This window comes from Lissotriton vulgaris, chromosome 9 (genome assembly GCF_964263255.1).
Source record: "Lissotriton vulgaris chromosome 9, aLisVul1.2, whole genome shotgun sequence".
Classification (NCBI taxonomy): domain Eukaryota; kingdom Metazoa; phylum Chordata; class Amphibia; order Caudata; family Salamandridae; genus Lissotriton; species Lissotriton vulgaris.
This window is the reverse complement of record NC_141697.1, coordinates 926809358-926833779: the sequence shown is the minus strand read 5'-3', so window position 1 is coordinate 926833779 and position 24422 is coordinate 926809358. Positions and strand designations below refer to the sequence as shown.

General features: G+C 47.4%; 1 long non-coding RNA gene across 2 annotated transcripts in view; it reads right to left on the bottom strand.

Moving 5' to 3' along the window:
* Window positions 1-13736, bottom strand: part of LOC147692540 (uncharacterized) — a 38218-nt gene extending 24482 nt beyond the window's left edge. For both annotated transcript variants that reach the window (XR_015300045.1, XR_015300044.1), the window contains exon 1: window positions 13306-13736. This is a non-coding gene — a long non-coding RNA (uncharacterized LOC147692540). The remainder of the gene's footprint in view (window positions 1-13305) is intronic.
* Between the last annotated feature and the right edge of the window lie 10686 nt (window positions 13737-24422).

The following is a 24422-nucleotide window of genomic DNA, read 5'->3' as shown; positions in this document are numbered from 1 at the left end:
TAATACACTTCCCCACCCAAAAGCCCTAATTTCCCTGCATCCCGTGCCAGGTTTTATTTAACAAAAAAAAAAAAAAAAGATATATTTGCGTTGTAATGGTATGCGTTTTAAAGGAAATCGTTGTAACGGTAATTTTTCATTTAAAACACTATATTGCGTTGTAATAGTATTCGTTGTAAAATAATGCGTTGTAATGGTATTTGCGTTGTAAAAAATGCGCTGTAAACGTATGCGTGGTAAAAGTATGCGTTGTAACATCATACATCCGGCCTTTTGAGGTTGTGGAGCGCAAAAGTGATGTCACCTACCCAGTGAATTTGCAGACTCCCAGGAACCTTTTGAGGGCCCTCCACGTGAACTGCCTCAAGCCCCACATCGAGAGGTCCGAAGTGACCAAGCTCTTGGCGACAGATGATGGGGTGGAAGAGGAGAGTGAGCCTCTCCCTGACCTCCTGTCCACCAAGAAGCAAGATGGGTCAGTGGAAGGTGTGATCCTCTTCCCTACACTGACCACAGAGCAGCAGAGTGACGTCACCAGTTGGTGGGACAGTTTGCCCCACTGTTCTCTGTGACCCCAGGTGTTACTCACTGGTGTACATGGACACTGGTGACAGCCCTCCTGTAAAACGAGGAAGTCGCTAAGATGTTGGCATAAGGGGTGATAGAGTCCTCCAGCACTCCTTGGGCCTACCCAGTGGTCTTGGTCCCAAAGGCTGCTGCACCCGATGCCAATCCAGAACGGCAGTTTTGTGTGGACTAAGCGTGGGTGCAAAATCCGTTCAGTTCTCGGAATTTGCAGATTTTTGGCAATTTCGCTGTCCGCGAATATTGCAAATTTGACAAGAAATCCGCAATTAACAAGCCGGTGAATTTTTTTGCTTGGTCGCGCTTGAATAATACAATATCGCGCACGCGGCGTTGAATTACCTTGATTCTGAGTTCGCCAAGTTGTTTTTCATCCCGTCTTGCGTGTGCTGCGCCATTTTGGATCTTGCTGCGTGATCGCGCGAGAGTTTTTCGATCGCGAGTACGTCATCGCGGCCCGCCACCTTGCACAGCAAGAGTTTGACAACGCGAGTACGTCATAAGGGCCGGCGATCACGTATCGGGGGAGTAAACAATTGCCAACACGTACATGTGGCGCGCAGCTGACTTCCGGCGGGCGATTTGAACAGCTTGCGTTGCCGAACTTGCAAAAATTACAATTCTGCACAAGAAATCCACCGCAGGCAGCATAAACCTTCTGAATATGATGATTTTGATCAGATTGACATTTGGCTGCACTTTTTTGTGCAAGGAGTCCATTTTCGGGGGGGGGGTGGGAGGAGGGAAGAGGCCCAGAGTTTCCAACTTCCTGTTACTGTCCAGCAGGCTCCTCCCAGTGCTTTGTCCATAGCCTGATTTAGAAAAGGGGGTGGTGATGAACAGAGTGTCTGAGTTAAACAGACCACTCTTACCCAGTCCAAAGATCAGGGCTTGAACCATCACCGTTATTTATCTCACTGCCCCATCCCAGCTCAGAACCTGGCTAAATGCAAATCAGTCTGTCCCTGGCCCAGTGCATCATGGGAACAGGGCAGACTAAACTACCAAGCCAATTCTTCACCAGAAAGGAGACAAGCTACCAGGGACCGGTTTCTGGCATTAATTTGCATACAGCCAGGTTCTGAAACTGGGATGGTGCAGTGAGCTAAAAACGGTGTTGGATCTAGCCCTGATCTCTTGACTGGGTGAGAGCTTTCTGTTTAATTCAGAGACTCTGTCCCTCACCACCCCTTGTTGTAAATATTTTTGTCCACCCTAAGCGTGGAAGGGTATTCTCAGATGTGAGACCCTTGCTCATTGCACCATCAGGATTCAAGCAAACCGGGCCGAAGACGGCTGTAATGCCAGAAACCGGTCCCCGGGAGCTTGTTTCCTTCCCAGTGTAAGAATTGGCTTTTGTAGTTTGGTTTGCCCTGTTCCCATCATGCACTGGGACAGGAACAGACTAATTTGCATACAGCCAGGTTCTGAAACTGGGATGGTGCAGTGAGCTAAAAAACGGTGTTGGATCTAGCCCTGATCTCTTGACTGGGTGAGAGCTTTCTGCTTAATTCAGAGACTCTGTCCCTCACCACCCCTTGTTGTAAATATTGTCCATAGCCTGGTCACTTTTCATTTGGATCTGTAGCTGGAAGGATTACTTTTTGTGGCTGCTGCTGGATATTTGTATTTGAGGACTTTTTGGACTTTGGATCACTTTTGGATTTGAGATTTTACAAGTAAGTTGGTGTTGTTTGTTTGGGGCATTGCAGTTGGTGCAACTACAATTTTTAAACTTTTCCACAACTTTTTTTTTGTTTTCATTGATTTTATGTTGCAAACAAAAACATATTAATTTGATTACAATTTACATGGATAGAATTCATAATAACAAATTGTGCAATAAAGAACAAGAAAGAGAAATACAACACCAAAAAAGACAATAAAAGAAACGAAAAACCAAAGAATTTCTATAAACAGCCAATAAGATTTTGACATAAGTAAAATCGGGAGGATATTTAAGTCGTTTCCTCATGGATCCATTGTTGTATCGGAGCCCAAATTTTCATCCCTAATTGTTTCTTCTTTCTTCCTTTTGTTGCATATATAGCAAGTTCAAAATTAAATTTGGCTAATAAACGATCCCTCCACATAGAAAACGAAGGTGGTTCCGAATTGATCCATTCCTGAGTGATACATGCACGAAATTCGGACATCATAATAAAAATCAAGTGTTGTTGTTCTCTTTCTATAGTCTCTATTGATAGTCCAAATAAAATCAATTCTGGTGAAAGAATTATTGTTCTCCCTGTGATTTTTTCGATAAATATTTGAATTTCTGAAATAATACCATGTAATTTGGAACAGGAAAAGAACATATGTATTGCATCTGCTCCAATCAAAGTACATTGATTGCAGGTTATACCAACAGTAGCCCCCCATTTCATGATTTTAGCTGGTCTGTGATAGAGATCAAACATAGCCATATAATGTTGAGTTTGTGATCGCCCTGAAATTAGAATAGAATTGGCTGTCTTAATTGATTCTTTTATCATAAGGTCGTTTACACCCAGTTTCTCCTCCCATTTCTGTTGGATCAAGGAGAGATCGTCTGCAAGAAAGGTTATAAATAGGTTATAAAAATAACCTATTTTTCTTTTAATATAAAGACTGTCTATCATCAAAATCTTTTTAAGACCTTGTCGATCATTAAGAGAGAGCGAGTTTAGAAAGCTAAAGATCTGTAAGTATTTGAAATAATCATGAAAAGGGAGTCTACATTTATGTTGAAGTTCAGAAAAGGTAGATATAGTGGTAGAATTGGCCGAGTATAAATCACTCAGGTAGCGGATGCCATTATGATTCCACCTTTTCATCACCGGATCTCTAAATATAGGGGGAAAACAGTGTGGTGAATTTAAGGGAGTATATCTTACAATCTTTGGAATCCCAACCAATTTTCGCGGGAGTAAACAATTGCGAACACGTAGATGTGGCGCGCAGCTGACTTCCGGCGGGCAATTTGAACAGCTTGCGATGCCGAACTTGCAAAAATTGCAATTCTGCACAAGAAATTCACAGCAGGCAGCATAAACCTTCTGAATATGATGATTTTGATCAGATTGACATTTGGCTGCACTTTTTTGTGCAAGGAGTCCATTTTTGGGGGGGTGGGAGGAAGGAAGAGGCCCAGAGTTTCCAACTTCCTGTTCCTGTCCAGCAGGCTCCTCCCAGTGCTTTGTCCATAGCCTGGTCACTTTTCATTTGGATCTGGAGCTGGAAGGATTACTTTTTGTGGCTGCTGCTGGATATTTGTATTTGAGGACTTTTTGGACTTTGGATCACTTTTGGATTTGAGATTTTACAAGTAAGTTGGTGTTGTTTGTTTGGGGCATTGCAGTTGGTGCAACTACAATTTTTAAACTTTTCCACAACTTTTAATAAAAATATATTGTGGGTAGCCCAGCGTTAGTCATGGGTGCATGATACAACTGTTTCTGTGAGGTTTTTTTAACTTAAATCTCATGCCATGGTATTGAATTTAATAGCTTACTGTTATATGTGGCATTTTGGGGGTGCTTGTAAAGCCACACTGGTCCAGTAGGCCCAGGGGGAGTGAGTGGTGCATGGACCAAGGCTTTGAGTTGGGCCTCTTGAAGTTAAACCTCATTGAGGGCATGGATGGCATTGGATTGAGGTGATTTTCGTGTGTTTTTCGACTTTTTGGGGTGTTGTTGGGGCCTGGCCATGTGGGTGGGTGCCATTTTGAGGCCTGGTCCAGGCGGGGCCTGGCCATGTGGCTGGGTGACAAGGGGCCATTTTGGAGCCAGGCAGTGTGCTTTGAGCCATAGGCCTGCACCCAGCCTGCCCTGCTTTCACCCATTATGCCCAGGGGTAGTAAGTGGTGCATGGACCATGGCTTTGTGTGGGCCTCTTGAATTTAAACATCATTGAGGGCATGGATGGCATTGGATTGTGGTGATTTTTGTGTGCTTTTTGACTTTTTGGGTTGTTGTTGGGGCCTGGCCATGTGGGTGTGGGCCATTGTGAGGCCTGGTCCAGGCAGGGGCTGGCCATGTGGCTGGGGGACAAGGGGCTATTTGGAAGCCAGGCAGTGTGCTTTGAGCCATAGGCCTGCCTCCAGCCTGCCCTGCTTTCACCCATTATGCCCAGGGGTAGTGAGTGGTACATGGACCAAGGCTTTGTGTGGGGCCTCTTGAATTTAAACATCATTGAGGGCATGGATGGTATTGGATTGTGGTGATTTTTGTGTGTTTTTCGACTTTTGGGATGTTGTTGGGGCCTAGCCATGTGGGTGGGTGCCATTTTGAGGCCTGGTCCAGGCAGGGCCTGGCCATGTGGTTGGGGACAAGGGGCCCTTTTGGAGCCAGGCAGTGTGCTTTGAGCCATAGGCCTGCACCCAGCCTGCCCTGCTTTCACCCATTATGCCCAGGGGTAGTGAGTGGTGCATGGACCAAGGCTTTGTGCGGGGCCTCTTGAATTTAAACATCATTAAGGGCATGGATGGCATTGGATTGTGGTGATTTGTGTGTGTTTTTTTACTTTTTGGGTGTTTAACTGATATTCCTCTGACTTCCTTTGCTTTTAGGTGCACAGGAGAACCACCAGTGCCAGGAAGAAGTCCTGCAGCGGTGTGTGCAGCACAACATCACGTGACGTCACATGTGGCCACAGACAACTCTGCAACTCGTGCAACTGCGGCCTGCTGTTCTGACATCTGAAGAAGATGGGCCCAAAGAAAGGTGGCCGTAGCTCCTCTACAAAGAAAGTTGCCATTGCCACTGCCAGTAAGAAGGAGGAGAAGAAGCAAGTGGTGCCACTTACCAAGGAGACTGGTGTGCCCACAGACACTTTTTTCGGGAAATAAAAACAACGCCTGCAGCAGCGGGGCTCGCCGGGGACCAAGCTGGGAGTAGCACCTCCGCTTCATTAGGCTCAGCGCCACCACGCAAGTTTAGGTCTAAGCCCATGAGTGCTGCAGAGGCAGCCACAGTCATTGCTCAATCTCCATCGACCAGTGATGTTGGCTCATCGCAAGAAAGTAGCACCCAATCAACGCAGGATGTAACTCAGCTGAGTGTTCAACAACAACAGCCGCAACGACAACCACAGGTGCAACTAGTACAAGCGTAAGTACATGGGCAAGGAGAGGCGCAAGCACATGCAAGAGGAGAGGCGCAAGTACCTGCGCAAGTACATGCGCAAGTAGAGGCGCAAGGAGAGTCGCAAGGAGAGGCGCAAGGAGAAGCGCATGGAGAGGCACAAGGAGATGCGCATGGAAAGGCACAACTAGAGGCGCATGGAGCGTCACAACTGCCCACAATGCTTGTTCCTCCAGAAGTAGGGGCACATCAGGAAATCGAGATTCAAGCAGAGGTATCATCCAAGGAAGCCACTCCTCCTGAGGATGATCCATTGTCTTCCAGATCCCCAGCAAGAAAAAGGTCAAGAAGGGCTACTACAAGTTCTTCTTCAAACCCCCTTCCTTCTGATGATCGTGATCTTGATTGGAACCCACCAATGCAGTCTGAGGGGGAGGCACACCATGAGCCGACAAAGGTAGCTAAGCCTAAAAGGAAGGTTCCCGCAAGACTTTCAGTTATGGGTGATGACGACGAACAAGAAGTGGTGTATTCTGCTGCTGATGAACAGTCTGACGATGACACAGTCGTCACTCCAGCCCCAGCAGGCATGCAGCAGACAGACATTTTGACCCTATCCCGAATGGCTACTGAGCGGGATGTGGGCGGCGTGACACTGATACCACCACCAACGCAGTTAACTACAACACCAACACGACCTACAGCTTCCATATTTTCTCATCAGAAGGGTCGGCAGGGACCTCCATCCAGATCGACCTCCATTACCTCAAGTAGTGGTGCTGTAAGTGCACAACAGAGTCGAATTCAGCCACCCCCATCCTCCACTTCATCTGGCATTGAAACTGAAAGTAGCACCTCCACCACCAGCAGACATCTCCAGTACCCAGTTTGGGACGTCTTTACTGTTAGCAAAAAAGCAGAAAACATGGTTGTTTGTTCGATTTGTAAAATATCAGTTAGTCGGGGTAAGCTTGGTACCAACTATGGTACCGGAGACCAGAGAGGTCATCACAAACAACACCACACTATCCAGTGGGAGGCGCACCTAAGTAAGATCCAGGAAGCCAAAAGAAATCCAAATCCAAATGTATCCATTCATATTGCATCTGATGATGACAAGGGGCTGATCGTGCAGGGGGGAAGTGAAGAAGCGACCAACATTTTTCTGGTATACCCAGTACCCCTGGCAGCAGCACTGCAGTGGTAGCGCCCACACCCTCTACCCCTGCAACATGTACGAGGCACACTAAGAGTCTGGGAGAGACACCAATGCGAAAAAGTACATCAATGAGCCAAACTGGTTTGAAGAAGTCTGCATTATCATCATCACGTGAAATGGTCCAGACCACCATTAGAAGCATGTTTTGGTCGGAGGCGCCATTTGAACGCAACCACCCAATGGCACGTCTGTAAGCATGGGGGAATTTTGTGAATCTCGCGTCCGCGAATTTTGCGGATTTGCGAACTCGCAATCCCCAAAAATCCGCGAATTCTCGCGAATTTGCGGAGTTTTTTTTTTTTGTTTGCGCGGGTTTCTGCCAGTTCGCGAGGGTTTTGTACAATTTCGCAAACGCGAACTTACCTGTCGGGTCGCAAGTTTTGCGAACTTGTTGTTTCTACGTGTCCAGCCTGTTTGGGACACTCTGCTTCATCACTGCCACCCTCTGTCACCACTGCCACTCTCTGACTACTCATGCCACCCTCTGGCCCACCCATGCCACCCTCTGTTTCATCACAGCACCCTCTGGTTGTCCAGTGTACATTATTGTGGCAAAGCAAAGCACACCTTCCTTGCCTCAAGTGACCTGAATTAATTTGGGGCTGATTAATGTGTCACAGAATATTTTTTTAGCTGGCACCTGCTTCCTTAGTGCTTCCTGGTTAGTGATCTTTTGCACTTGCTAAGTACTTTCATTGTTGCAAAATTAGTTACAACACCTGCCCTGCCCCAACTGACAATAATGAATTAGGGGCTGATTAATGTGTCACTGGATTTGAACTTCCAGCCTGGCTCCTGCTTGTCTCCCTTAGCTGTAATTCAGGACCTTTGTGGCATATGTGTAACTATTCTGAGGGTCAGAGCAGGGTCACATAATAGTTGCAAGTAGGCAACTGAACTCTGGAGGGGCCCCTCAGGAAGCACTACAGGAAATGGCTACTAATGATGAGCTTGAACTTTTGAACCTGGTAAGTAGTTTCAGTTTTGCTAAGATCGCATTTCTGCAATTTAGCGCTTATTCGCGGGGCGCGAAGTTGAACTGGGAAGCCGCGAACTCACGCGAACAGTGCGAGCAAGCCATAAAATCCGCTGCTCGCGGATTCGCGGATTTTGCGGGAAATTTGTGAATCTCGCGGATTGCGAATTTACCGAAAATCCGCAAAATCCGCGAGCGGAACGGATTTTCCGCCCATACTTACACGTCTGTATAACGCAAAGCTGGCTAAAATGCTAGCGCTGGACCTTCTCCCTTTTTCTTTCGTGGAAGGGGTGGGTTTTCTAGAATTTGTGGCAACAGTCTGCCCTAAATAGAAGGTTCCTAGCGGTCCTATTTTGCCAGAGTTGCTGTTCCAGCACTACATCAAGATGTGCTGGAGGTGATTGGCGCAGCTATTCAGAAGAGTTCTGTTCACACTATCCACCTGACAACAGACATGTGGACCAGTTGCCAAGCCCTTGATTACATGTGCATCACTGCACACTGGGTCTCTTTTGCAGGGGTTAAAGACAAGTTAAAAGCAGGTGTTGACACGGACAGTTTTTCAAGCTATTTGGAAACATGTAACAGTAGCCATGTTTGCCATGGAGAAATCTCATACTGCACCTCTCCTTTTGGAGGAGTTTGATAGGAAGGTCTGTGAATGGCTGCATCCAATAAATCGCATGATTGATTATGTTTCTACGGATAATGGCAGTAATATAGTTAAAGCCATGCAGCAAGGTGACTATTTCAGAGTTCCGTCTTTGGCGCACAGTATTAACATTGTTGTGCAAGATTTCTTGAAAAAAGAAACCACAGTTAGCAAGTTACTGACCACCTGACGAAGAATCTGCACACATTTCAGCCCTTCTTTTAAGGCCCGGAAGAAGCTGAGGAGCATGCAACATGAACGTAGACTGCCAGTCAAAGGACTCATCCAGGAGGTGGCAACACGTTGGAACTCAACCTTTTACATGCTTGAGCGTCTGTCTGAGCAGTAGGGGGTAATCAATGAGTATGTCTATGAACTGGGTTATACTATGAAAGACATGAGGCTAGAGTTGGAGGAATGGAAGCTAGTTGCAAGCCTGACAGACATGCTTCATCCTTTTGAGGTCTTCACGCGTGAAGTCAGCAGGGAGGACTGTTCTTTGGGCAAAGCTATCCCATTGTTACGCATGCTAGAGCACCAACTGAAGGTGGTGTCTTCAACGTTCTGAGATGATGCTGAAAAGCAAGACGCATATCAGTTGGCGGAGAGGTTATTAAGCCGCCCTAGTTGACAATGAAAGGCTTAAAAAAATACATACAGAACAACATTACATTTGTGCCACTATTCCAGATCCACGGTACAAAAAGGCTGTGGCCAGCAAAGTATTCATTCCTTTTAATGAAGCAGATGTTTCAAAGTACAAACATTGGCTAGCTCTGTCAGCCACTCGGTTCGAAAAAGAGCGGCAGAAAATTGAAGGAGCCGGCTGAAGTACTACTGAATCAGCAGGCCATCCGGCGACAAGTTCCACTTCTAAATCTGTGGCCGAAGGGAGACACTTTCCCTCACAGCCTTTAACGACACCAGCAACGTATCATCATCATCACCTGCACCAGGCCCAGCCATAATATTGTCGGAAGCGGATTGGTTAACTCAGCAAGGGTTTGGTCGTTCCAGTGATGCAAAGGCCACAGATGGTACGCAAAGTTGAGCAACCCTGGAGAACCTTGAGTCGATGGTGCAGGCCTATCTGGATGACCCAACAGAGGTCTTTGTTAATCAGAACCTATTGCTGTATTGGTATGGGAAAAGGCCTCTATGGCGACTGATCACCAACCTGGCTCTAAATTATTTGTCTTGCCCACTCGCAAGCGTGTCTTCTGAACGTGTTTTCAGTGCTGCTGGCGCCATTGTAAGTTCAAAAAGGACCCGCCTCTCACCCAAAAATGTGGAGAGATAACACTGATCAAGATGAATCAGCACTTCATACCACCAGATTACAAAATACGTGAATGCACACAGGAAGAAGAGGACACCGACTTAGGTGACGAAAGTTCTTCTCTGTTAGCTGACATACTCCTGTTTCCATTCATAGAGTTTGAGGACGAGCTCTACTTCCCTGACACCAAGGCCTGAAAATGACTTACTTTTTTTCGTCCTTATTCACTTTTATTCCTGTGTGTCTTTCTTTGTTTTGCAACTTTTACCACAACAAAACTCTAATTACTTAATCACAACAAGTCCATCAGCAGCATTGTATTCATCTTATTTCCTTATTGATTTGAAGGTGCCGCAGTCTGCATTCCTGATCCCCCTATCCATTTCCCTCAAGGCAGATGGCTGGATTACGCAGAATAAAGAAACTTTGTCTTCGTAGACGAGTCCCCTCATGTGGGACTGGAATTACTGACTACATGCTTGCTGATTGCTGACAGTTACTTCTGAAATTGACAGGAGTGGCTGCCCTGTGGGCCCTCACTTCAGAAGAAGATGCAGACAAAACGTGGAACAGGTAATGAATAATGAGAAGAAGATGGCATGCAGTGGACAGCAATGGCTGTCTGGCTCTGATGAAAGCAATTGTTGTTTGTTTGTTGGGCATGAAATGAATCATATGTCTTCTGTTATTATTTAATCTTTTACACACTAAATGTAACTCAAGTCTACTCTGCTTTTTTTACCTTGTTGAATTCAAATTGTACTTCAACTGCAGGGGCCACTACGTTGCATTTTCCAATATGCAAAATGTCCTTGGACTTACTGTTTGCCAATATACCATGATGATTGATAAAATAATATATTTTTTTTCTTTACAGTCACTCACTGGGATGGATGGATCATCAGCGTCGGTTTACGGAGGAACTATGGCCAATTCGTGAGTGGCAAACAGGTAAACCAGTCTACAACAACTACTACAGCAGAACTACATGTCTGTCTAGTCGTGGTATGGAGTGGTCAAGGCAGTGTAGTGTTGTTGTTATGCCAGGCAGAGTCCAGTCAGCAGTTCATGTAAAATTGGGGCTATGTGGCTTGCTGCATACAATTAGATATGCTTTGTCTGTCTGTGACGAAGAGCCTAGGTATGCTACATCAGGTTGCTTCACTCAGTGATGCCTGCCTTGGCCGTCTGCATGGCCCTGCCACAAGCATGGGCCAAAAATCCATTCCGCTGGCGAAATTTGCTGTTTTTTGGCGGCAAATTCGCAATCCGCAAATATCGCGAAATTGCAGAAAATTCGCAAATTCTTGAGTGGAACGGATTTTTTGCCCATGCTTGCGGCAGGGCCATGCAGACGGTCGAGGCAGGCACCACTGAGTGAAGCAACCTGATGTAGCATACCTAGGATCTTTGACACAGACAGACAAAGCATATCTAGGGTTCAGTGCGGTTTACTAGGGTTTGTAGGTTTAATTTGGTAGGGTTCCCAGAGTCTAGGGCTCAGTGCTCAATGCAGGCTCTTTCATAATGATGTTGGCAAGGTTTTAAAGGGGTTTGGCGTTTTTTGGTCCAGAATTGGCCGAATTTGGGCCTTTTTTGTGGTTTGCGGGCGCGTCTGTTTGGGTGAAAACTAGTCGTACACATTCCAGTGGATCGATTTTGTTCTGCCTTGCTGAGATTCTTGGGAATCACTGGAACAAGTGTCCTGGTAAGTTTCAAGAGGATCGAAGTAGTGGAAGTGCTGAAAACAGCAATTTTTTGTCACAGCGCGATTTGCCATGTTTTGGGGATAGCAGTATTGCATGTTTTTGGGAGGCTGTTTGGGGGTGGGTTGAGGGGTCTGGGAGCACTGCTGGGAAGGTCTAATTTTGATTGCAAGTGGTTTGAAGAAAATCCATGGTGGAAAAGGGGGGTTTGGGCCTAGTTGCAGAGAGCGTTTTGGCACAATTTAAACTTGGGCCTAGGAGTATTGCATGTTTTTGGGGGGCTGCTTGGGGGTGTTCTAGATTTTTGGGAGTGGGTTGAGGGGTCTGGGAGCACTGCTGGGAAGGTCTAATTTCGATTGCAAGTGGTTTGAAGAAAATCCATGGTGGAAAAGTTTTTTCTTTTAGCAGTATTGCATGTTTTGGGGGGGCTGTTTGGGGGTGTTCTAGATTTTTGGGGGTGGGTTGAGGGGTCTGTTTTTACTTGTTTCGTTTCTCTGCGCACTTTCTTAGTGTTGTTCAGTGATAAAGTGCAAGTGATCCTGTTGTAAATTATGCTATAGATTGGGGTTTCCATGATTGGCATATTTGATTACTAGTTAGGCCCTAGTAAAGTGCACTGAGAGTGCTAGGGCTGGTAAATCAAATGCTAGCAGTGGGCTTGTAGCACTGGTTTGCCACCCACAGAAGTTGGCCTGAAAAGGTAACTCAGCCCTGCCACCGCAGAGTCTGTGCACAGTTTGTAACTGCCATGTGGACCTGGCAACCACTTGCCAGGCCCCAGCCTTCCCTTTTTCTACATGTCAGTCACCCCTAAGGTAGGCCCAAGCTGCCCGTGTGGGCAGGGTGCTATGTATGTTAAAGGTGGGGCATGTACAGATGTGTGTGACATGTCCTGATGGTGAATTACAGCATATTTCATGTTTTACCATTGCAAGGACAGAATGGGGAGTTTGTTTATACCATCTTATAAACATAACTACCCCTGGGAACAAGGTATAACAATAAAGTTTAGTATGTCTGGACTCAGAATGTTAAAATGCATCTTTTAGTGGAGATGGTTTTTACATTCTGTGTTTGAAAATACCACTTTTAGAAATTGTGTATTTTCTTGCTTAGCCATCCTGTGTGCCTCTGCTGGTGTTGTGGATTGACTGGCTTTGGGATGACAGAGGCTGGAGAGGGGCAGTGGCTCCAGAGAGCCTGATGTATCAGGGATGGGTTGAATAGACCTGGGCTGCATTTAGAGTAGTGGGAGGAGATTTTCTTGCACCTGAATGGGCCTGGTCTGCCTTGCACTGATACTGGTACAGCTCCACTCCCTGCCAGGAAGCTGTACCAGTGAGGACATAACTGGTTTGGGCTGGGTGCAGACACTCTCTGCCTTCCGGGAACAAAGGATTTGGTAGTATAAATATTGGGACCCAGACCCCAAAACTTTATAACTCTTTTGGAACCAATAAGACCACCAAGAAGAAGAGCTGGAGAGGCTGTGAGGAGGGACTACCACTTAGCTATGTACTTTGCTGTGTTGGCCTGCAGTGGCTGCTTCTCTCTTTGGCAGTGAAAGGACTGGACTTGAACTTTCTACAACTTCTTTATTGAGTTTCTCCAAGGGCTTGAGGTAGAGCTTGCCCCCTGTTAAAGAAGTCTGAGGAACAGCAAAGACTTCAAACTCTTCTGCCATCAGCACTGGGGACTGTGTGGTTTGTCCTGCAACAGAAAAAAAAAAACCAACGCCGTCTATGACGCCAATGCCGACTCTGTGTTCTGAAGGCACTGCAGAGGGCACTGCAGCAACGCCACACCCAAACCCTGGACTCACCGACGACGATACCTGGCGCCGCCACCGAGCCACTGCTTTCACCGTGACCTGTGGGCACCGCACTCCACACCGCCTCACTTCACACTGTCACCCTGGTATCCCCGACGCCGACACTCCACGCCGACATCGATGCCGCTGCTTGCACAGTGGTTCGAGGGCACTGCTCGTAAGTTACACTACGCATCTTCCTCATCCCGCACCACAGCCTTGGCCTACCAATGTCGGTGCCATTAACTCCAGTTCATCAGCCGACGACAGCGCTTCAGCAACGACGATGACGCTGCATGCACCGTGATCTCCTATCAGGCTGTGAGAGTTAGCTGGTACTTAAGCCTTCTGGAAACCATTGGCAGTTTCAATCCTTTTTCTTTAGCTGAGATCCATCTCCATTCTTGCAAAAATCACAGGTGCAAAATATGAGCATAGGAGTGAAATCTAGAAAAAAGCAAACATGCCCAATTAAAAATAAGAGAATTAAAAATTCAAACCTTGATATCAGATTATGAACAGATGCTTGGTTTTAACATAAATTATTGTAAAACACAAGTCCTGGATCACATCTCTGAACACAAATATAAGAAATTGTGTTATTATTAGTTGAGGAGGGTAAGTACCCACCTCAAGTAATAATCACAATCCTTGACAGGGAAAACCACTAAAGTCACTAGATAAACCTAAGTGCATCCCCATTGTAGCTCTGGCATAGACCAGATAGGCTTAATTTAGAGGCAATGTGTAAATGTATGCAGTATTAAATAGCAATAAAGTTGAAATGCAAAACAATAAAAATCCTAAAATGTATTATAAAAATAGAGTAGAATTATTAAACAAAATCACACCAAGATGACAGACATATAATGATAGCCGGGTGTAATTTCTTTAAGTTGTAAGTAGGAATAGCACCAAGAAGCATAAAGTGATAATTGCAGTCTATGTTTGTGGTAGACCAGGACCAAGGCACAATTTGACTCTGACTGTGATGAGCACCAACCAGCAGATCAAAACTTTTACCGTTTGACTTTAGTTGGTTAAGTCCCAATCCATAACAAAAACACTTCAAAAGCCCTCCAGGACCTCATGGGAGGCACTTAGAGACTCACAGGGTGGCAGACAGAGGCCAACTGGAGAGCCAAACCAAGTCCAGTTGCCACTGGTCATCTGGGCAGTTGCAGGAAAAGGCTGTGTGTAGTTTGTGCTTTCCCTGTAGCTTTAAAAGGAGGTCAATCTTATGACTCCTGGAATTCACTTCTTTGTCCTGGGTGCAAGAGAGAGAGCTGGTTCAGTCCTCCAGGGCTCTTCTCAGGTTGCTAACAACATGTTCATTCCTCTTCTGATCTTCTTCCAGTCCAGCAGTGTTTTTAGAGTGTGCCGAAGGGTGCCGCACTTAGGTCTGAGACAAGCTAGGGGATGGAAAATGCCCAATGGGGCAAATCCTACCCACTTTGGGTATTTTCAAGATGGTTGAAGTCTTCAGCCAAACTTGGGCTCTAAGGACTGGGGGAGTATTTGGGGAGTGTACTATGGTAATCGTGGTGTCCTCCCGCATCTAACACTAAAATTCAATTTTAGGCAGTTCCCGTACCCTCATCAAACTAAGAGACAGAAGTCTGGCAAAATCAAAGCTGAGCTTTCAGCATCCATTTGACATTCTGTTTCCCTCCTTTGAAGTTCACCCCAAATGTTATATATAAACCCAGCAGGCCCGTCAAACAGGCTATGACACTGTAATGTCAATGAAAGTCCCTCTGTGATTTGGTATTTGGATTGGTGTCATTACAACGCAGGCTATTACAACGCCTGCTGTTACAACGCGGTTTTTACATCGCATACCACTACAACGCATAGTGCTTTTAAGCGCTGGATAGTAATTTATTTAATTTACTATTCCAACTCCAGTCCCCGTGGATAGTAGGGAAGGTGTTGGATAGTAAATTAAATATATTCCCTATCCTAGAGCGCCCCCCCAGCGCAATGCGTTGTAATGGTTTGCGTTGTAATGGTTGCGTTGTAATGGTAGTGCGTTGTAATAAATGCGTTGTAAGTGATGTTTCCCTTGGTATTTGGGTCCTGACTGGTTGGCAGAAAAAGAGATGGGGCATTTCCATTTGGCAGCTAACATTAACCTGTGACAAGAGAGACTAATTTGAAGTGTGCCCTAAGTGTCACATGAAAAACCCCAGCAGACCTGTTAAGTAGGATTTGACATGCAAGACATCTTGAAAATGTCCTGGAACATGGCATTCTGGATCTGTTTGCAGTAAGACAAATGGGAACTCCCGCAAATGTGGGTAGGGTAACCCCTTGGAACATTTACCCTATTGTTTACGGCATGCCCAGGAGTCATTTCCACTCAGTAGCGTGTGCTAGGCATAAATGTGGCACCTTCAGGCACCCACTTTAGAGCACTTTTTGCACCCACAGAAGATCAGCAGAGAACTGGACCTGCTCTCTTTGACCTGCCAGGAGCCCTGAAGGACAGGACATGCTTCCTCTTGGACCCAGTACATAGAGGTGTACTATAACCAGCTATCAGTTGGCTGACTTCCTATGCGGCCAGAGAGAGACAACAAGCTGCAAGGACCTTTTCCTGGAAGTGCCCAGCTGACCAGTGGACCTGAACTAGACCCTGCTGTTAGCCTGATAGCCAGGAGTTTGTAAGTGCCTAGACTGAGGTCCTAGGGGCTTTAGAAGTGCACTCCAGTGGTTGATTGGAATTTAAGGGGCTAAGGTAGACTTCAGAGGATAGGATACTCTGTCAAAAACACATTTGTGTTCAGCTGTATTATTGCTATTTTAATGCAAAAAGCATCCCCGTGTCCATTTTGGACGTGAGGGTACATTTTGAAATGAAATGAAATGAAATGAAAATGTGACTTGTAGAGCGCTGCAGCTGCCCTGAGGCGTCCAGGCGCTAAAAACAGAAGGAGCCCTCATGAGGTTACTTTATTTAGGCATTAAACAGCAGGGTTTTTAGCTGTTTACGGAAAGTAGTCAGATTGGGGTTGTTCCTCAGCTGCAGAGGGAGGGAGTTCCAGAGTTTGGAAACGTTATACGAGAAGGAGCGTCCTCCTGCTCTGGCTCTGCGAATTCTGGGGATCTCGGCCAGAAATGCTGTAGAAGAGCGGAGGGATTTGTTGGGCCTGTAGGGAGAAATCGGGGCCCGATTGATGTCTGGGCCAGTTTCCCAGAATGTCTGGTGGGCGATGCAGAGCGATTTAAATTTTACTCTGTCCCTAACAGATAACCAGTGCAGGGTCTTTAGGCTGGTTCTCACTGAGGTCCTCCGGGGGATTCCCAGCAGCGCTCTGGCAGCACAATTCTGGGTGCGTTGGAGCTTCTGTAGGGTGTAATCCGGGGCTCCCAAGTATAGGGCGTTATTAAAGTCCAAACGAGATTGGATGAGGCCCTGTATAATTATCTGTTTGGCCTCGAAGCAGAGGAGGGGAAGGACTTTCTTGATCACTCTAAGGAGGCCAAAGCAGGTGGCTGAGATCTTAGTGGCCTGTGTGTTAAGGCTCAGAGACTTGTCAAGCCAGACACCTAAGCTTTTGATGTTGACTCTGGGGGGTGGGGCCACTCCCATGCTTGATGGCCAGCTCGGCTCTATGGAGACGGGGGAGGCTGTGCCCAGGATCATCAGCTCAGTTTTATCGTCGTTTAGCTTCAGGCATGAGCTCATCATCCACTTCTTTACGTCCTCCAGACAGGCCGCTAGGTCTGGTGGCGCCTGGAGGCCGCTCTTCTCTGCCAGGGAGACCACCAGCTGGGTGTCGTCCGCATAGGAGATGATCTTTACACCATGCGGACGAACAACCTCAGCCAGTGGCCTCATGTAAGCGTTGAAGAGCGTAGGGCTTAAAGAGGAGCCCTGGGGGACTCCGCATCCCAGGGGACGAGTGGATGAGCGGGATGTGCCGTCGAAGACCTGAAAGGTTCTGTCGGATAAAAAAGAGTTGAACCATATCAGGGCATCTCCGGTCACTCCTAAGTCGGCAAGGCGGGTTAGCAAGATTTTGTGATGTACCGTATCAAATGTGGCACTTAGATCGAGGAGGATCACTGCCACTGATCCTCCTCGATCCAGGAGCCGTCTTGCCTCCTCAGTCACAGCCAGTAAAGCAGTCTCTGTCCCATGTTTGGTACGAAAACCTGTTTGGGAGGAGTCGAGGAGGTGGTTTTCCTCGAAAAACATTGTCAGAGTGGTATTGACATGTTTCTCCAGAATTTTCGATGCCCAGGGGAGTAACGAGATCGGACGATAATTACTGGGGTTGGCCGGGTCGAGGGAAGGTTTTTTCAGTAGGGCCCGCACCATAGCATGCTTCCATGTTGAGGGAACCGTCCTACTGGTTATGGAGGAGTTTATGAGCTCCAGGAGCGTGGGGAAAATAGCAGTGCTGGCAAGGTTTAGTGAGCCTGGGGGGGCAGGGTCGCACGGGGAACCGGATTTTATTTGTTTTGCCAGTGTCTGTACGGTTTCCAGTGTTATCAGGGGAAAAGACTCCAAGCACTTGGTCGAATTTGAATTCAAGTGCGGGTTTTGGCCAGGGGAGTCAGTGGAAGGATTGGGGAAGGAGAGATACATTTTATTGATTTTTTTGGAAGAAGAATTCCGCCAGATCATTGCATTTAGTCGGTAAATTGTTGTTATCTGTGACCGGAGGCGGGGGTTTGATCAGGGAGTTGACTATGCGGTAGATTTCTTTGGATTTGGATTTTGCCATGGTTATTTTAAGATTGTAGAAGGCAGCTTGCGAAGATTTAATAGCCAATTTATAGTTCCTGATCATTTCCCTGTAGGTGGCTTTTTCTTCAGGATTGTATGAAGTGTGCAACTTTCTCTCCTGTCTTTTACAGAGACGTTTATGGTTCCTGAGCTCTTCTGTGTACCAGGGAGCTGTTTTGCTGTGTCTCTTAGATTTTGGTGCGTGTTCTGGGAGGACCTGATCCAGAGAGGTGGTTATCCATTCTTCGTATTTTTTGTTGTTGGAGGTTGGATCTTGGGAGAGGGAGGGTCTCGTGGTACATAGAGCTTGTGCCCAGTTGTCAATGGGGAGTCTAGACCAGTTAAGAGTTTTTCTTATGGTAAATAAGGAGGAGGGTGGTTTACTCGTGGTCCAGTTGAAGGCTATTAAAAAGTGGTCTGACCAAGGAAGTCTGGTTATGTTGCCCACTTTAAGCTGGTCGCAGTTGCTGAAGATTGGGTCCAGCAGATGTCCCTTTTCGTGTGTGGCAGATGGAACTCGTTGCTCGAGTTGACATGCGGCCAAGCTTGACTGGGTCTCTTGTGCCGAAGGGTCTAGTGGGTTGTCGAAGTGAATGTTGAAGTCTCCGAGTAGGGAGAAGTTGGAGGGGGAGACAACCGACTGGGAGGTCACAGAGAGCAGGGATGTATTAAATTGTCCTATGGGACCGGGAGGGCGGTAGATGAGAATGCCGGTGAAGCAGGCATTGGAAGAAAATTCGATGGCAAAAGAAAGGTTTTCGCAATCCTCAATATCTTCCGATAAGTGACGACAGGTGTAGCTTTCTTTATATATGATCGCGAGGCCGCCACCTCTGCCCAGTTGTCGGTCGGCTCGTGCTATCTGATACCCTGGGATGATAGCTTGTGCTAGGTCTGGCTGAGAATCTTGATTCAGCCAGGTCTCAGTCAGGAACATTGCATCTGGGGAGTGTTCCTCTAGTAATAGGGAGATCTCTAGGCAGTGTTTTACAAGGGACCTACAGTTTAAAAGAAGCATGGAGTAGTTCTTTAACTCGCCTGTTGGTTTGGTGGTTGAAGTGCATAGATCTAAATTGCAGTACTTACAGTGTCGAGGGATCTCCAAGGGGTGTAGCGGAATGCCGCATTTAGGAGAGATAGGTGGCCGTAGCTGGCATAGAAGGTCTGGGCTGTATACCAGTCTGTCGCCTCTGGGGGAACCAGGGCACGTGGCCCTTGGGCCCGGCCGGGCGCGGACGAGCGCAGACGAGCTTGCCTTAAGCGCGCCTTGGGCGCGCAATCGGCGTGCCCGCTGCGCTCGTCCGCTGCGCTCGTCCGCTGCGCGTCCTATGGTTGCACATGGCTATAAGGGAGAGGAGGAGTAGAAGGGGGCGTGGCCTATTGAGTGGGCGTGTCTCCCTCCGCGACAGCTTCCAATCAGCTGTGCGGGTGCTGGCTGAAACGCGAAGCGAGTGGAGGTGAGTGAGGTATTTTTAAAATCAAACACAACACACACAAGTGAGCACAAAAATACAATTTTTAAAAGCAGTAGAGCGTCTCCCGGCTTTTCGCCTCAGGAGGGGTAGGTCTGTCTACTAAATAAATAGTGCTAGATGCTGAGAGTAAGTTGGGGGGATATTCTACCCTAGCAGCACATTTAGTGTTTTTTCTTATTACAAAATGCCTTAGTGCACCTATTTTAGATGTGAGGTGGGCATATCGAGATAAAAATATAGCGCTAAATGCCAGGGGTGAGTGAAGTGGAACTCCTACCCCAAGAGCACATTTAGCAAGAGCGAGCTGTGTTTGCTGTTCATGTTCTGCTGCCTTTAGTGCTATTTCTCAGAGCAAAATGCATTTTCGCACCCATTAATTTTATCATGTTGTACAGTAGCACAGTCGCTGTGCAACATGGCTGAAAGTAAAGAAAATAAAAGCTTTATGGTGTGGTCAATGCTGGCCACGTCAGAGCCTTTTAAAAATTTTATTAACAGGCATGTGGCACAGTGGCTGCTCTGCTATGCAACATAGTTAAACAAAACATTGACAAAGCCAATATATCTAGTATAGGCGAGATTGTCTTAGCTAATGCTTGTTTCTGTTTGCTGTTGCCTCGATCGCCATGCAGCTCTTTCTGTCACTAATAATGAAGGCGATTTAAATAGCCCATACCACAAACCGAATTATCTGTTCGTGCTGTGTAATGTATAGGCATTTATATAGCGCACTACTTACCCGTAGGGTCCCAAGGCGCTTCGACCGCTGCGAAACCCATCCTGGCTTCCCTGAGAGATGGTCCCTTAATGGGTATCTCCAGGGTGAGACCAGGCATCCCCGGCGGTCTGGTGGGGCCGTTAGTGAAGATAAGGCAAGCTAATGCCCAGAGTTGCCGAGTGTGATCGCTGATCAGAGTGGGCACCGAGGCGAGAGAATTATCGAGTCCGCTGACCCTGGTCCAGAAACCTGCCGCGCCGGGATTCGAACCCTGGTCCCGGGCCGTCCTCTGCTCTCGGGTCTGCCGCCTCTAACCAGTGAGCCACACTACTTCACTTGCTGTGCTTAACTCAATGTAAGCAAGTTGAGGGGAACAAAGAAAACATGAGTCGAAATGTGAGAATTAAAACCAATAACACATAGAATATAACGGACACAGCAAGTGTGTCAGCCCACAGTACTATCTTATTGTCTTATGCTGCAAATACACAAATATCATATATAAATAATAAGGTAGACAAAATAAATAAGTACCCTTCCAGTACAAAATACTATGCATAGATTGACTTTAACCCTTTTCCCTCTTTGTATGTGTGCTGTACAGTGCAACACACGTACAAAGTCAGAAAAGGAAGGAGTAATGAAAGCATGTACAAGCCCACCAAGCAGGAGTGCTTCTTTCAACTAAAATTCAAATCAAAGAAGAAGGGCTTGGTATATTAGGCCTGGCCTCTTTACTGCAAACCTACACGGTACCACGATGGGGATGGGGCACACCTACCAGAGGTAGATAGGGAAATGGTCCAGCTAGAAGGACTGGAAACTGCATGTTGCAGGAGGTTATAGAGCCTGCAATAACTTGAAGGGTTAATAAAGCTGTGGCTTGCACCACTCTGAGTGCCCTGACTGCTTGGTCGGCCCTGGGGCTGACCAAGCAGTCATGCATAGTCTCCATTTTCTCTATGTAGGCTGCATGCAGCCTACATAGAGAAAATGGCCTCCCTGTAGGCTGGGGCGCAGTAGGCTGCACCGCACCAATCACAATGCTGCCATTGCAGCATTGTGATTGGCTTATGGGAGGGGAGGGAGGTTTCCTAAAACACGCCCGGAGCAGCAGGCTGAGGCAGCGGCGTGTGATGCGGCATGCGGAGGAAGGTAAGTGTTTGCGTTTTAATACTGTCCTGCTTCCACTCCCCCCCCCCCCCCCCACCCGCCCATCTTGCCGGACGCGACTGGTTGCCATTCATTACCTTTATAAGCCAGACCTATTAACTTTGCACATGCTGTTGTACATTATTGGTCCATATCTGTAAAGTGGCACAACCCAGCTGAAAATAATAGACTTCTGCCAAGGCTCTTAATGGGCAGGTACTGTCCGGTACTGAGTAGCTGCACTTTTTCCATTTGAAAGTGAGAGTACCTGCACTTTTCAGCAGTATGTAAACAGTTAATTCAATAGGGTACCACTTGATGTGGGCTCTTACTCATTGCACTACTGACACCCCTCATGGACAGAGTCTTTTTAGGTCTCGGCCTGCGTAGGCTGCGCTTGCGCAGTCTCGCTGGTGGGATTTTATGTTTTCTAGTAGGGAGGTTAAACAAGCCAGCTCTTCTCCAATGGCTGGCTTCCTAAACGGCGGCCAGCCATTGGAGAAGAGCTTTGTCTGTCACTTTAAGCCCCGTCCGTTTCGGATTGAGGGCCGTGTTTTTTCCTGTCCTTTCTCTCTGTGACGTCATCAGGAAAAAACACGCCTCCCAGTCTGAAAAGGACGGGGCTAGTTTTAGTCGATTCTCTCTACGCTGGAAGTACTCTCTATGGCTTAAGCAAACCCCGCCTAGCCTTTTTCTGAGGTTTTTCCCTGTGGTGGGCACGCCTATCTCTTGACGTCAGGACCTGGAAGAAGGGACGAAGTAGCTGCACCCCGATGACATGTGACCCAGCTGCAAATTCCAGACATGGCGCATCAGACTGGTATCCACGGTAAGAGCAGAGGGGGTGTTTCACAAACCTGCGTGCTCTCTATGGCTTAAGCAAACCCCGCCTCTTTTTCGTCTCGCCTTTTTCTGACGTTTTTCCCTGTGGTGGGCACGCCTATCTCTTGATGTCAGGACCCGGAAGAAGGGACGAAGTAGTCGCACCCCGATGACCTGTGACCCTGCTGAAAATTCCAGACCTGGCGCATCAGACCGGTATCCACGGTAAGAGCAGAGGGGGTGTTTCACAAACCTGCGGGAAGTGGCGAAGTGATGGAGGGATTGTGGGCTACAGGGAGGTGTGGGGTTGAAGGAAATGATATATAGGAAAGGATGCCGGTGGAGCTGTAAAGTAGAAGGGTGGAGTCTAGAGAAAAGAATGATCGAAAAGGAATGTTGGGAAAAAAGAGAGCAGGGAAAGGGTGAATTAAGCATGGGATAGCGTTCGTCACATCACCGAGCTCGGGAGAGGAAAGGACTCACTCCTGTTGGGTTCTTTGCTCCCAACGCCTGCTGGGGAGCTGGAACTAGGCCTCCGCAGTCCCTTCCTACGCGCCGCAGTTTGGGCCCCGATGTGACGATGCTTATTGCCATGAGAGGGCAAACGTGTGGGTCAGCTTCTCATAGTTCCAGTTCTTCTGTTTCTCCTGGCTACCGCGGCCCCACCTCAGGGCCGCCTGCTTCCCAGCTGCTGGATTTTATCTGGGGAGAGAGTTCCCAGATCACTCCCTCGCCCGCCTGCTGGGGACCGCGGCCTGCTGCAGAGGCCGATCCCAGCCTCCATAAAACGGGTCTCTGATGTCGGCCCGCCTAATCAGCCGAGCCGAGTCATTCACCACACCATCTGCTGCTATCGATGCTGTCTTCCCTCAAGGGCTTCTGCCAGGTGGGTGTCCGGATTGCTATTTTGCTTTTCATGATAGCCGCTTGTGTTGCTGTGCCCTCTGGGCCACGGGCAATTGGGCATGTGCCACCTCCGGAGCAGACCGCAGGGCCAAATTCCTTTGTGTTCCCGCCGTTCTCCGTGCCGGGATCTGCTGGGTCCCTACTTTCGGTATCAGGGTGCCTTCCATGATCACTTCTTTTTAGCAGATAATAACAGGATTACTGGGTCCTGCCTGACTCCAAAGTGGCGCCACCATCGTAATGACCCCCATGTGGCTAATGGGAGCCTGGAACAGCCGACATCTTAATGCTGGCTCTACAGCCCATTGCATGGAGCTGAAGTGCGGATTTGGTGACTTTGAAGGCCAGTGACGAAACGTTAAATGCTTAATTTAGTTCATGGCTAAGGGCGGACTGGCCATTCCGCCTTACTATTGTTTTACCAGTGGGATGCAGGCTAGTATGTTAGGCTGTGCTAATATGGTAGCCAGTACAGATGATTACTCCCCCCCCCCATCCACCAACGCCCCACTGTAGTCATGATCCCCCGATGTGTGGTGTTGATTTGAACGTCTTTGGCAGGGATGACTTTGATCAGGCCCTGTTTCGGCCTGTGAAAGAAGTCCATTGTCAGTGACAAAGGGACGGCTAAGGTATCATGTCTTACCCTGATGTAAGGGGTGTGAATGAATGTTGTAAAGACAAACTAGGCGCTGCCTGGGCAGATAAATGTGCAAAATGTGCAAAATGACATTCAATTAGTGCAGAATTGTGAGGCATACCATTACCAGTGCCACTGGAATTATACAATTGTGCAGCTGCAGCGTTTTTCACATAATTGTACATTTGGCGCATAATCCATTATCTGCTGCACCATCTGCAGATACAAAAAGGGTTTCTAGCTAAACGTTTCAAAAGTTACTAAAAGTGGAGCAGCATGTGTTGCTGCTCCATGGAAGGCCCCTCCCAGAGCTTGACTGGTCACCTTTCGTTGCTTATTGCTATATTCGATGGTTAAACTTGAAAAAATGAGGTGCAACCAATGCCCAGGTAGTTTTAGCAAGTGTAAAAATGACTAAATAATGGCATAATACTAGCATAAAGTGTGCTGCATTACGACACATAATTTGGCTTTGCTTGCCGCCTGCTTTACTCATACCTGCTGCAGCTCTGTCTGTGTGGCTCTGTGTGTGTGTGTGTGGCTCTGTCTGTGTGTGTGTAAGGCACTGTCAGTGTGTGTGTGCGGCACTGTCTGTGTGCGTGTGCGGCACTGTCTGTGTGCGTGTGCGGCACTGTCTGTGTGTATGCGGCACTGTCTGTGTGTGTGCGGCTCTGTGTG